The sequence below is a fragment of the Elephas maximus genome, chromosome 23, assembly GCF_024166365.1.
Source record: "Elephas maximus indicus isolate mEleMax1 chromosome 23, mEleMax1 primary haplotype, whole genome shotgun sequence".
NCBI lineage: Eukaryota > Metazoa > Chordata > Mammalia > Proboscidea > Elephantidae > Elephas > Elephas maximus.
Window position 1 is genome coordinate 59,705,767 of NC_064841.1, and position 11,992 is coordinate 59,717,758.

The 11,992-nt window shown below is 44.6% G+C and overlaps 1 protein-coding gene across 6 annotated transcripts in view; it reads right to left on the reverse strand.

Annotated features, from left to right (window-relative positions):
* Positions 1 to 11,891, reverse strand: part of LNX2 (ligand of numb-protein X 2) — a 93,245-nt gene extending 81,354 nt beyond the window's left edge. The window contains exons 1-3 of one of the 6 annotated variants that reach the window (XM_049867896.1): positions 10,514 to 10,735; positions 4,760 to 4,823; positions 1,843 to 2,059 (exon numbers count right to left, since the gene is read on the reverse strand). The gene's annotated coding sequence lies outside the window, so the exon portion shown is untranslated. Of the gene's footprint in view, positions 1 to 1,842; positions 2,060 to 4,759; positions 4,824 to 10,513; positions 10,736 to 11,210; positions 11,287 to 11,811 lie in introns of those variants that run through there. The other 5 variants (XM_049867893.1, XM_049867892.1, XM_049867895.1 and 2 more) reach the window with 5 other exon arrangements.
* Between the last annotated feature and the right edge of the window lie 101 nt (positions 11,892 to 11,992).

The following is an 11,992-nucleotide window of genomic DNA, read 5'->3' on the forward strand; positions in this document are numbered from 1 at the left end:
CCTGCCTCGAATGAGTGAACTCCCAAACTGGGTGTCTTTTGAGATTTCAAGTCTTAAAAGGGCAAAGACAATCTCTTGTCTTCTACCCAGCCCAGTGTTCATCATCTCATGTACTATGCTTAAGTACCTGTTGAACAACATTAAAGTCAAAATTTAAACAATAAAATCATGTGCGAGAAGAAAAATGCGACAGTCACAATAAAATAAGAAGTAAGATATAAGTGGAGGCTCCAATTTATTTGTTCAATACTTACTTAAGTGATTTAACTGAACAGTATCCAGAATTCTGACGGGTTAATTTTTAAGTTTAACTTAAAACTGGCAGCAAAAATCCCAAGGTTTTTTTTTTTTTTTTTGGCAGGAGGATGGTAAATATTTCCTGAGCTTACTTTATTTTTGTCTATAAAACAAAGTAATAGCCAACAGAGCCTTTGGAAACTTTATTATAAAGCATACCTTATTCTATGGAAGATATAGGTCCTCAAAACTTGGTTATGAACATTTTTTACAGTGGCCCCTATTACACACTTCAGGGCAATTTGCTGTGTAAAAGAACTTTAAGATTACCTTTTCAACTAAAACAAAATTTAAAATCTCATGTTTTATATTTGAATGTGGTATGCTTTTAAGTGGACACATAATAATTGTTTATAGAATGGTACTTGTCTATTGCTTATTTCCTGCATTTGTTTCTATTTCTCATTTCTCCTACTTGAACCATTTTTTTGTTAAAAAAAAAAAAATCATTTTCTCCCACATAATATCTCCACTGAGGGATGCTGATTATTAGAAGTGATATTCCTAAATCTCGAGGCTAAAAAGTATAAAGTGTGCTTACATCCTATCTTTCCACAACACTTCTGCATTCTTATCAAAACTTCAGAGACTTGAGGGATATCTAGGTCAACTGACATAATAGTTCATAAAGACAGTGTTCTACGTCCTACTTTGGTGAGTAGCGTCTGGGGTCTTGGAAGCTTGCAAGGGGTCATCTAAGATACTACTATTTGTCTCTTTCTGTCCTGAGCAAAGGAGTGTGAAGAAAACCAAAGACTCAAGGAAACAATTAGTCCAAAGGACAAATGGACCACAGGAACCACAGCCTCCACTAGCCTCAGACCAGAAGAACTAGATGGTGCCCGGGTACCACTACCAACTGCTCTGACCAGGGTCACAATAGAAGGTCCTGGTTAGACTGGAGAAAAAAATGAAGAACAATTCAAATTTATAAAAAAAAAGGACCAGATTTACTGGTCCGAGACACTGCAGGAACCCCGGAGACTACGACCCTTAAACACCCTTAAACTGAAGCTACTCCCAGAGATCACTTTTCAGCCACATAATAGACAGGTCTATAAAATAACAATAACACGCATGAGGAAATCATCTACATGAGACCAAAAGGGTAACATCTGCCCAAAAGCAAAGATGAGAAGGGAGGAAGGGGCAGGAAAACTGGGCAAACAGAAATGGGGAACTGAGGGTGGTAATGTGGAGAGTGCTGACACATTGTAGGGATTGTAACCAATATCACGGAACAATTTGCATATAAACTGTCGAATGAAAAGCTAATTTGCTCTGTAAACCTTTGCCTATAGCACACACACACACACAAAACCCCACAATAACAGAAAACCTCAGCAACTCTGCTATTAACCAAGATAGGACAAATTTATGATGAAGCTGTTAGTTTACCTCTGAACAAAGCAAGCAATATCCCTATATAAGTCTGTTTCACCCTACCACATCCCACAAAACTTGCAGTAAAATGTGGAAAAGAAATTATGCAAATAATTACAGCAGTTGGCACTAAAATAGCTCAATCATGTTGTTGCCAAGTACCAGCAAGTTCATGGGTTTTCTAGGCTGTAATCTTCACGGGAGCAGACTGCCTTTCTCCCCTGGAGCCGTTGGGTAGGTTCGAACCATGAATCCCTTGGTTAGCAGTCAAGTCCTTAACCATTTGCACTACCAGGCCTCCTTAGTTGAATCACAGTAGCCATCAATTCTGTATTATACAGGCATACCTCGGAGATACCGCGAGTTCGGTTTCAGACCACTGCAATAAAGCGAATATCACAATAAACCAAATATCGCAATAAAGCGAATATCGCAATAAAGCTAGCTGCACAAATTTTTTTGGTTTCCCAGTGCATAGAAAAGTTATATTCACACTACACTGTAGTCTATTAAGCATGCAATAGCGTTATATCTAAAAAACTATGCACATACCTTAATTACAAAATACCTTATTGCTAAAAAATGCTAACCATCATTTGAGCTTTCAGCAAGTTGTAAACTTTTTGCCGGTAGAGGATCTTGCCTCTATGTTGATGGCTGCTAACAGATCAGGGTGGTGGTTGCCATGGTTCTGGCAATTCCTTAAGGTAAGTCAACAAACGAAGTCTGCCCCATCAACTGACTCTTCCTTTCACGGAAGATTTTTCTGTAGCATGCGATGCCATTTCATAGCATTTTACCCCACAGTAGAACTTCTTTGAAAATTAGAGTCGATCTTCTTAAATCCTGCTACTGCTTTGTCAACTAAGTTTATGTAATATTCTAAATCCTCTGTTGTCATTTCAACAATGTTCACTGCATCTTCACCAGGAGCAGATTCCATCTCAAGAAGCCATTTTCTTTGCTTTTTCATAAGAAGCAACTCCTCATCCATTAAACTTTTATCATGAGATTGCAACAACTCAGTCCCGTCTTCTGGCTCCACTTCTATTTCTAGTTCTCTTGCTTTTTTTTTGGGCACACCTGCAGTTACTTCCTCCCCTGAAGTCTTGAAGCCTTCAATGTCATCCATGAGAGTTGGAATCAACTTCTTCCAAATTCCTCTTAATGTTGATATTTTGACTTCCTCCCATGAATCACAAATGTTCTTAATGGCATCTAGAATGGTGAATCCTTTCCAGAAGGTTATCAATTTACTTTGCCCAGATCCATCAGAGGAATCACTATCTATGGCAGTTAGAGCCTTATGACATGTATCTCTTAAATAATAAAACTTGAAAGTTGAAATTACTCCTTGATTCACGGCCTGCAGAATGGATGTTGTGTTAGCAAGCATGAAAACATTAATCTCTTTATACATCTCATTAGAGTTTTTGGGTGACCAGGTACATTGTCAATGAGCTGTAATATTCTGAATCTTTTTTTTCTGAGCCGTAGGTCTCAATAGTGGGCTTAAAATATTCAGTAAATCAAGCTGTAAACAGACGTGCTGTCATCCAGGCTTTGTTGTTCCATTTATAGAGCACAGGCAGAGTAGATTTAGCATAATTCTTAAGGGCCCTTGGGTTTTTGAAATGGTAAATGAGCTCCAGCTTCAACTTAAAGTCACCAGCTGTATCAGCCCCTGACAAGACAGACAGCCTGCCCTTTGGAACTTTGAAGCCAGGCATTGACTTCTCCTTTTTAGCTATGAAAGTCCTAGGTGGCATCTTCTTCCAATAGAAGGCTGCTTCGCCTACACCGAAAATCTGTTTAGCGCAGCCACCTTCATCAGTTATCTTCGCTGGATCTTCTGGATAACTTGCTGCAGCTTCTACGTTAGCAACTGGTGCCTCACCTTGTACTTTTATGTTATGAACTAACTAACCTCCGTTAGCTTCCAGCTTTTCTTCTACTGCTTCCTCACCTCTCTCAGCCTCCACAGAACTGAACAGAGTTAGGCCTTGCTCTGGATTAGCCTTTGGTTCAAGGGAACGTTATGGCTGGTTTAATCTTCTATCCAGACCACTAAAACCTTCTCCGTATCAGCAAGACGGCTGTCTCACTTTCTTACCATTCTTACGTTCACTGAAGTAGCGCTTTTAATTTCCTTCAAGAACTATTCCTTTGCATTCACAACTTGTCTGTTTGGCGCAAGAGGCCTAGCTTTTGGCCTAACTCGGCTTTTGACATGCCTTCCTTACTAAGCTTAATCATTTCTAGCTTTTGATTTAAAGTGAGAGACAAGTATGGCCCCCGGACACCCTTTTAGCTCAGTAATGAAGTCACTCCTGAGGTTCACCCTTCAGCCAAAGATTCGACAGGCCCATAAAACAAAATGAGACTAAAGGGGCACACTAGCCCAGCGGCAAGGACTAAAAGGCAGGAAGGGACAGAAAAGCTGGTAATTTGGAACCCAAAGTGGAGAAGGGAGAGTGTTGACAAGTCATGGGGTTGTTAACCAAGGTCATACAACAGTATGTGTACTAACTGTTTAATGAGAAGCTAGTTTGTTCTGTAAACCTTCATTTAAAGTACAATAAAATAATAAATAAATAAATTTCCCCATTGGGGGTAAAAAAAAGTGAGAGATGGGGTACTCTTCCTTTCACTTGGACACTTAGGGGACATTTTAGGGTTATTAATTGGCCTAATTTCAATATTGTCGTGTCTTGGGGAATACGGAGGCCTGAAGAGAGGGAGAGAGACAGGTGAACAGCTGGTCAGTGGTGCAGTTAGAACAACAGTTATCTATTAAGTTTGCTGTCTTATATGCATGCGGATCGTGGCACCCCAAAACAATTACAATAGCCACATCAAGGATCACTGATCACAGATCACTGGAACAGATATAATAATAATTAAAAAGTTTGAAATATTGTGAGATTATCAAAATGTGAGGAACACGAGGTGAACATATGCCATGAGAAAAATAGTGCTGACAGACCTACTCAACAAAGGGTTGCCACAAAACTTCAGTTTGTAAAAAACACTGTATCTGTGAAAGCAATAAAGCCAAGTGCAAGAAAATGAGGCATACCTGTAATGCCTTTTGTTTTCCCTTTGACCAATGATGGTTCCAAAGAACTGAAGAAGTCTATGGGCTAGGACAGATCAAAAGCAACGGATCAAATTCGTTTATTCACATATACATTAATATTTATTGTTTTACATACTTGGAGATTTTGCAATGAACAAAACAGATACATGTCCTGCCCTCTCCCTCTTTTTAATTTTATTGTGCTTTAGGCGAAAGTTGGAAACCCCGGTGGCGTAGTGCTTAAGTGTTATGGCTGCTAACCAAAGGGTCCACAGTTCAAATCCGCCATGCACTCCTTGGAAACTCTATAGGGCAGTTCTACTCCGTCCTATAGGGTCACTATGAGTCGGAATTGACTCGATGGCATTAGGTTTGGTTTGGGTTTTGGAGGCGAAAGTTTAGCCCTGGTGGTGCAGTGGTTAAGAGCTAAGCTGATAACCAAAAGGTCAGCAATTCAAACCCACCAGCCACTCCTTAGAAACCCTATGGGGCAGTTCTACTCTGTCCTCTACGGTCACTATGAGTTGGTATCGACTCAGCAGCAATGGGTTTGGTTTTGGGGTTTTTAGGTGAAAGTTTATGGTGCAAATTAGTTTCTCATTCAAAAATTTATACACAAATGTTTTGTGACACTGGTTGTAATTCCCACAATGTGTAAGCACGCTCTCCCTTTTCACTCCATGTTTCCTGTATCCATTTGTCTAGTTTTCCTGTCTCTTCCTGCCTTCTTGTTTTTGCTTTGGGGAAGGTGTTACCCATTTGGTCTCCTATACTTGATTGAACTAAGAAGCATGTTTCTTAAATGTGTTTTTGTTTTATAGGCCTGTTTAATTTTTGGTTGAAAGGCGGACTTCAGGAGTGGCTTCAGTTCTGAGTTAGCAGGGTGTCTAGGGGCTATAGTTTCAGGGTGTTTCCTGCTCTCTTGTAGCATACATTCTAAAGGACAGAACCTACAATAACTGTCTCTGTAAAAGGATACCAACTAGAAGACTTAATTTACTAATGTGATGTGTTATCGTGGAGGAGTCTTGGTGGTGCAGTGGTTAAGCACTTGGCTGCTAACTGAAAAGTCAGCAGTTCAAACTCACCGGCATGAGCATTTTTTAAAATCCCTTTTAATAGCTTCTCATTAGGCTAATTCACAAAATACCCACTTCTTCCAAATTCAACCAACCAAAAAACTTATATAACCATAGATTTTTCTACTGTTTCATACTTTCTGAGGAAAAGAAACACATGACAGGAAGGCTAAAAGGGATTTATTTTTAAAAACTTCCAGGCCATGGCCAAATATCCTACAACTATAATTCTACATCAAAGATATTTTTTTCTTTTTACAACCAGCCCTGCTTCTAGAAACCTTGTTGGATTTGGATATAGGAAGGTGGGCCTGAAGTAAAGTTTGGTTACACAAACAGGAAAAAGTTAAATGGCTCGACATGGATTGAAATATGTTCCTCCCCAAAATGTGTGTATTAACTTGGTTAGGCCATGATTATCAGTATCATCTGTGGTTATCCTCCATTTTGTGATTGTAATTTTATGTTCAGAAGATTAGGGTGGGATTGTAACACCACCCTTACTCAGGTCACCTCCCTGATCCAATGTAAAGGGAGTTTCCCTGGGGTGTGGCCTGTACCACCTTTCCTCTCTCAAGAGATAAAAGGAAAGGGAAGCAGGCAGAGAGCTGGGGACCTCACCACCAAGAAAGCAGTGTCCGGAGCAGAGCACGTCCTTTGGACCTGAGGTTCCTGTGGTGAGATGCTCCTGGGCCAGGGAAGACTGATGACAAGGACCTTCCTCCAGAGCCATCAGAGAGGGAAAGGCTTCCCCTGGAGCCCGTGCCCTGAATTCAAACTTTTAGCCTATTGAACTGTGAGAGAATAAACTTCTCTTTGTTAAAGCCATCCACTGTGGTATTTCTGCCATAGCCGCACTAGATAACTAAGACACCACTACATAATAAAAAGTACTTGGATTCTAGAGGCAATCAGAAAGAGGGGCAAAGAAGGAAAGAAAGTGGTGGGGGAAAGAGCCAGATTTCAGAGCCTGGAGTTCCTGTCATCAGTGGTACAAACGTATTTTAAGGGTAGAGATGCCTAATACTCAATGATCAACACAGGCATTGTTACAGTATAAATCCCTCTTCTTCTCCCAAATCTCCAATAAAGCTTACCCCACCCACAAAGGCTTTATGTAAGAAAATATATTTCTTCCTATTTTTTCAAAGCTCCTGTTGGACACCTCTATCCAACAACTACATCGTGGACATCTCAGCTATCCATTAGTACCTCATCGGGTTGGTCCAAAACCGAATAATTATCTTCTCTTCCCCAACTCTACCATCAATTGTTTTTAGCTGCTCCTTCTCATATGCTACAATGTTCCACTAGCTTATTAATGTCATCATCACTAAAGGAACAACTAATATTTATCTGGCACTTAGAGTATACTAGGTTCTCTGCCAAGGGCATTTCATGCGTAATTTCATTTGATCTTCAAACCCTACTAGTCAGGCACTAGGCTCATTTCCTAACTATTAGGAAACCAAAGCTCTGGATAGCAACTCTGGTGATGATTGCGGAAGTGAAATTCGAACACTGTTTTGAATCTATAGCCAGCTCAACCAGTACACTCCAGTGCGTCGAGACAAAAAAAAAAAAAAAAAAAAACCAAGGAATCACCCTTCTCTCATTAATCATATCTAGTTGGGTTTGAGTCTCTTACCAAGTATAGTCAAGCATACCTTCTCAATGCCACTCCCACTGTCTTCATACAGAATAATAACTAGCATTTACTAAGTGCTTACTATGGGGCTCAGTGGTTAAGAGTTAAGCTGCTAAACAAAAAGTCGGCAGTTCAAAGCCACCAGCTGCTCCTTGGATACTCTATGGGGCAGTTCTAGTCTGTCCTATAGGGTCGCTGTGAGTCGAAATCGACTCGATGACAACAGGTTTACTATGTGCTAAGCCCTATGCTAGGGGCTAGGGAATGCACATGTTTGATCAAGTTTTATCCCCCAAGTCCTATGAGATGAAGAAACTAATGAACAAAGAGGTTACATAGTTAGTGACAGAGCCAAATTTAAATCCGGGCCATTTGGGTCCAGAATGAGGAGCTCTGAGGCTGGAACTTCCTGTAACAGCCTCCTACTGTGCTTTCTATGTCCCATCCAGATCCTCACCATCCTCTAGGCTATGGCAGAGATACAGGAATGCCCCACTTTTCTAAAGTTCCCTTTATGCCAGTTTGCTTTTATGAAAGACCTACGTTAGTACCTGTTTTCGCTAACCGAAAGAAATCAGAAGAGGATTTTCGCTTTCATGAAAAAAAAAAAAAAAGGCAAAAAGCAGAAATAGCTTTCGGTGTTTGTTTTGCAGCAAACCCTTACAGAGGTAGCGTGTATTCTGAGCAGTGAGAGTGGCGTCACCAACTCCTTCCCTGGGAACTACACTCAGCATCAAGTAGCCATAACCAGGTTACAGGGGCTTCTACCATCACCACCACCACCTCTCAGCCTTCCGGTATGTTCACTGTCTTCCCGATTCTGCTAAGTGAAACTACACCATACATTATTTCTACTTTATACAGGCAGTGTACTTGTCATATCATTCCTGCTTTTACTACATGTTAGTGTTATTTTAGGCTTTATATGTTATTTGGTATGATTTGGTAGGTTATTTTTTGGGTCTGGGAATGTGCAAAAAATTTTCCATAGAAGTTAAAGGTAATTGCTTCTTTGCTTTATGCCATTTTAGCTTACAAAAGGTTTCACAGGAACACTCTTCTTTGGAATAGCAGGGAAAACCTGTATCTTTCTGGGTATGGAAATGTTATCATGACACTGTCCAAATTAACATTAGCAGCTCTGTATCACTGACTGAATAAAGTCCAAATTTTTTAATTTGGTTTACAAAATGCTTCATGTTTCTGTTAAAATCAGTTTACGAAGTATTTGACCGCCCACTGTGAGCAATGCAAAGTGCTAACTGCTCCAAAAAGAGTAACGTACCAGCCAGGGGCTACTACCTGAAACCCAGACACTGTCCTTCAGCCAGACTGACCATATGCAGGCTTCATATAGCAACACCCCAAAGATACAAGTATTTGCAAGTGGCATATATGTTAGTTCCTCTGCCTAGAATATAGTTGGCAAAATCCTAACCCAACCAGACAGAATTTGCTCCCTCTTCTGAGTTTCTGCACCACTATGTTCAAATTACCTTCAGATAACTAATAGAACACTGGTCTGTATCAGCTTCCAAATGAGACTGTGAGCAACTCCAGGGCAAGGCTGCCCCTGGCCATCAACACGTGGCATGCAGTAGTATGCCATCCTTTGATAACTGAAGAAAGAATGAAAAATTTCTAACTTGATGAGAAAAGGAGAGGAATGAGATACAAAATTAGGAATGTGAGCACATCAGTGGGCTGAATTACAAATGGGTTATTCTACTTTGGTTCAGATTTGGCCTACATTTGACCCCTCTGGGAAAATGCACATTTGTGACTTGGACCAACTAAAAAGGCAAAACGTTGTTACTCATGGCTCAACAAAGCTCTGACAAACCAAAGAAGATACCAGATTCCCCTCTTCCTTCTTTACTTGCCAAAGTACATTTTCCAAAGTGGGGGAGGAATGAGGGTTGGAATCAAATCTACCAAAATAAATAAAATTGATCTACTGAGATCCAGCTCCATCAGCACTTAGTCACAGCACATGCAAGAGACAAATGAAAATCTATCCTGGGACGAAGGCCAATTTACATTAAGTACTATTGATGCAAGAATACGGAATTCTTAAAGTGAAGGCAGTGCCAATAATACATAGTTCCCAACTGTTTTCCCCTGCAGAACTGCCACTGCACTTGATCTCACCTCGTCTCTGATCTCTGTGATTTCAAAAGAATAACCTACACAGTGAAGCCCCATACAGGAACTGACTTTAGCTTCTGGAAGATGTGAACATCAGGATGTACAACCTTTAATACAAACTGAAACACCATAAGAAACCCTACATAGAGGTCAAAAGTCCTTGGCTTAAAACGTGGAAAAAAGCTTCGAAAAATGAGTGGTGTATTTCCTAAACCGTGCTTTGCACGCAGCTGCTTCCAAATCAAGATCTGTACTTTGAAATTCCCACCTCGAAGATGGCAAATCGTTCTCCCACCCCCTGCAGCCTAAACCGAAAGGTAAGAAGAGAACAGGCAACAGGCTGGGACAGGGGTATGCGCTCTCCCTGTCTCTCCCTTTCCAGGGGAACCAGATCGGATGCGAAGGCAGCTCGTACCACTCTCATCCTCCCCTATAGCACAGGTACGGGAAATAAAAAGCTCACCCCCACCTCTCCCCTCCCTAAAAAAAGCAAACGACGCCGAGATCAGTAACGCAGCGGCCGAAACCACCCAAGGGGACCAGCCCGGGGCCGCCCGCCGCTCCAGCCGGCACCGCCGCAGGGCATTCGGACTTCCGTCCCGGACAAGCGCGGCCGGCCCCCACGCCGGGTCCGCTCGAGGGGCCGGCAAGTGCGGCCCAGGTCCCCTCCGCTACCGGGCGAGCGAGGGAGCAGACCCGCGGAGGGCGCGGCTCCACCAGGCAGCCAGAGCGCCGCCGGCGAGGGGCGCGCCGGGAGGGGAGGCTGGGCGCCGTTCCCGGTGCGGCGGCTCCCGCAGCTCCCTGCACGCGAGCCTCCCGCCCGCGCCAAGCGCGCTGGCACCTGAGAGAGCGGACGCGGCGGCGGGCAAAGTTACTTACTGGGAAGCACGGCTGTCCGGCGCGCTCAGCTCCCGGCGCCTCAGCCCCGCGCTGGCTCCCGCTCTCCGCAGCCCGCGGAAGGAGCGGGAAGCGAGCCCGGCGCCGCTTCGCCGGGAATCGCCGCCGTGGCCGCTGCCTCCAGCCGCCGCCGCGGATTTCCTGGCAAGAACCAAACTCTGGCCAAGACTTCACTTCTCAACCGCCCCTGCTGTCTTCCCGGGGGCGAGCGCCGGGGCCGAATCGCCCAACCTGACACGCACCGGGGCCAATCCACGGCCGCCCAGGGCGGGGAAGGGGCGGGCCAGACGGCGGCTCCACCTATCCGAGTGCGCCGGGGGCGGGTCAGGAAGGGGCCGTCACTCACGGGTTAGAGTGAGCCCGCTCGCCGCCGTCCCTCCCCCACCGCGTCAGGGTTGTCCCCGCCGCCTGCCTGATTTCCCTGCTAAAGACGCGGTCGGGAAGTGTCTCAGCACGAGTCCCCGATGCCCGAGTGCCGCAAGGAGAATGGGACAGCTGGGGGAGAGATGGAAATATAGGGAAATCTGGAGGGAGGCAAGAACAGGTGGTGCAGGAAAAAGAAATGTAGGTGTGCTGGGAGAGGACAGCTGGGGTGTGGACAGGGCCTGACGGGGGGCAAGGGAGGTGCTGGGAGCGGAAGAGTGGGAAGGGAGAACCGGTTATTGACGAACAAGAGCACCTGAGCGGACGAAGAGACGCGAAACGAAGGAAGAAAGCGGGCGGAGAGCTCCGATTCCGGGTGGTGAAAGGTTGCAGAGGCGGGGGCAGGGCACCTGGGAACAAAGGTGAGAGGGAGGTTCCGCAGGTGAGGTTGTTTAAGGAGCCAAAAGGATAAGGGAGGAAAGAAGCCCAAAGCGGGGATGGACGTATTCTAGGGGTAGAAAGGGGGAAAACCAGTTTTCTTGCAAACTCTCACTCCCCCAAGATAAAGGCAAACGCGTGTCCTTTGGCCTAATCGAGACGTTGTGCAACTGCAAGATCTCCGACGAGACAAATACTGTCTGAAACCATTTTGTTTGAAATTCTTCTCTTTCCACATTACCTCCTTCCTTTCTTAAAAAGTGTATTGATAAACTTAATGCGATCTACAGAGACCTCAGTACCCGCTGAGTGCTCCTAGGGTCGTCCCATGAAAGCCCCTTGAGGGTTGGGGTGCCGGGAGGGGCCAGCCTGGGAGCAACACTATCCTCATGGGTCTAACAGCAAGACAGAAAGAGGCCTGACTCTTAAGAAAGGTGATTAGGGGGCGGCAGGTGAGGCCCCGCCCCCTTGGCCCTCACCTGGGGGAAGGTGCCCAGGGCTGAGCTCCGGCATACACCGGCCTGTATCCGGCCTCACTGTAAGGCCTTCGCCGGACCCCACCTCTCCGCCCCTCCCGCTCTGCGGACAGGCTGCCGGGGGAGCACCAGGTGAGCAGGGCGGGCCTCGCGCCTTCGCCCCCCTCGCGCCGGGGGCGGGGCC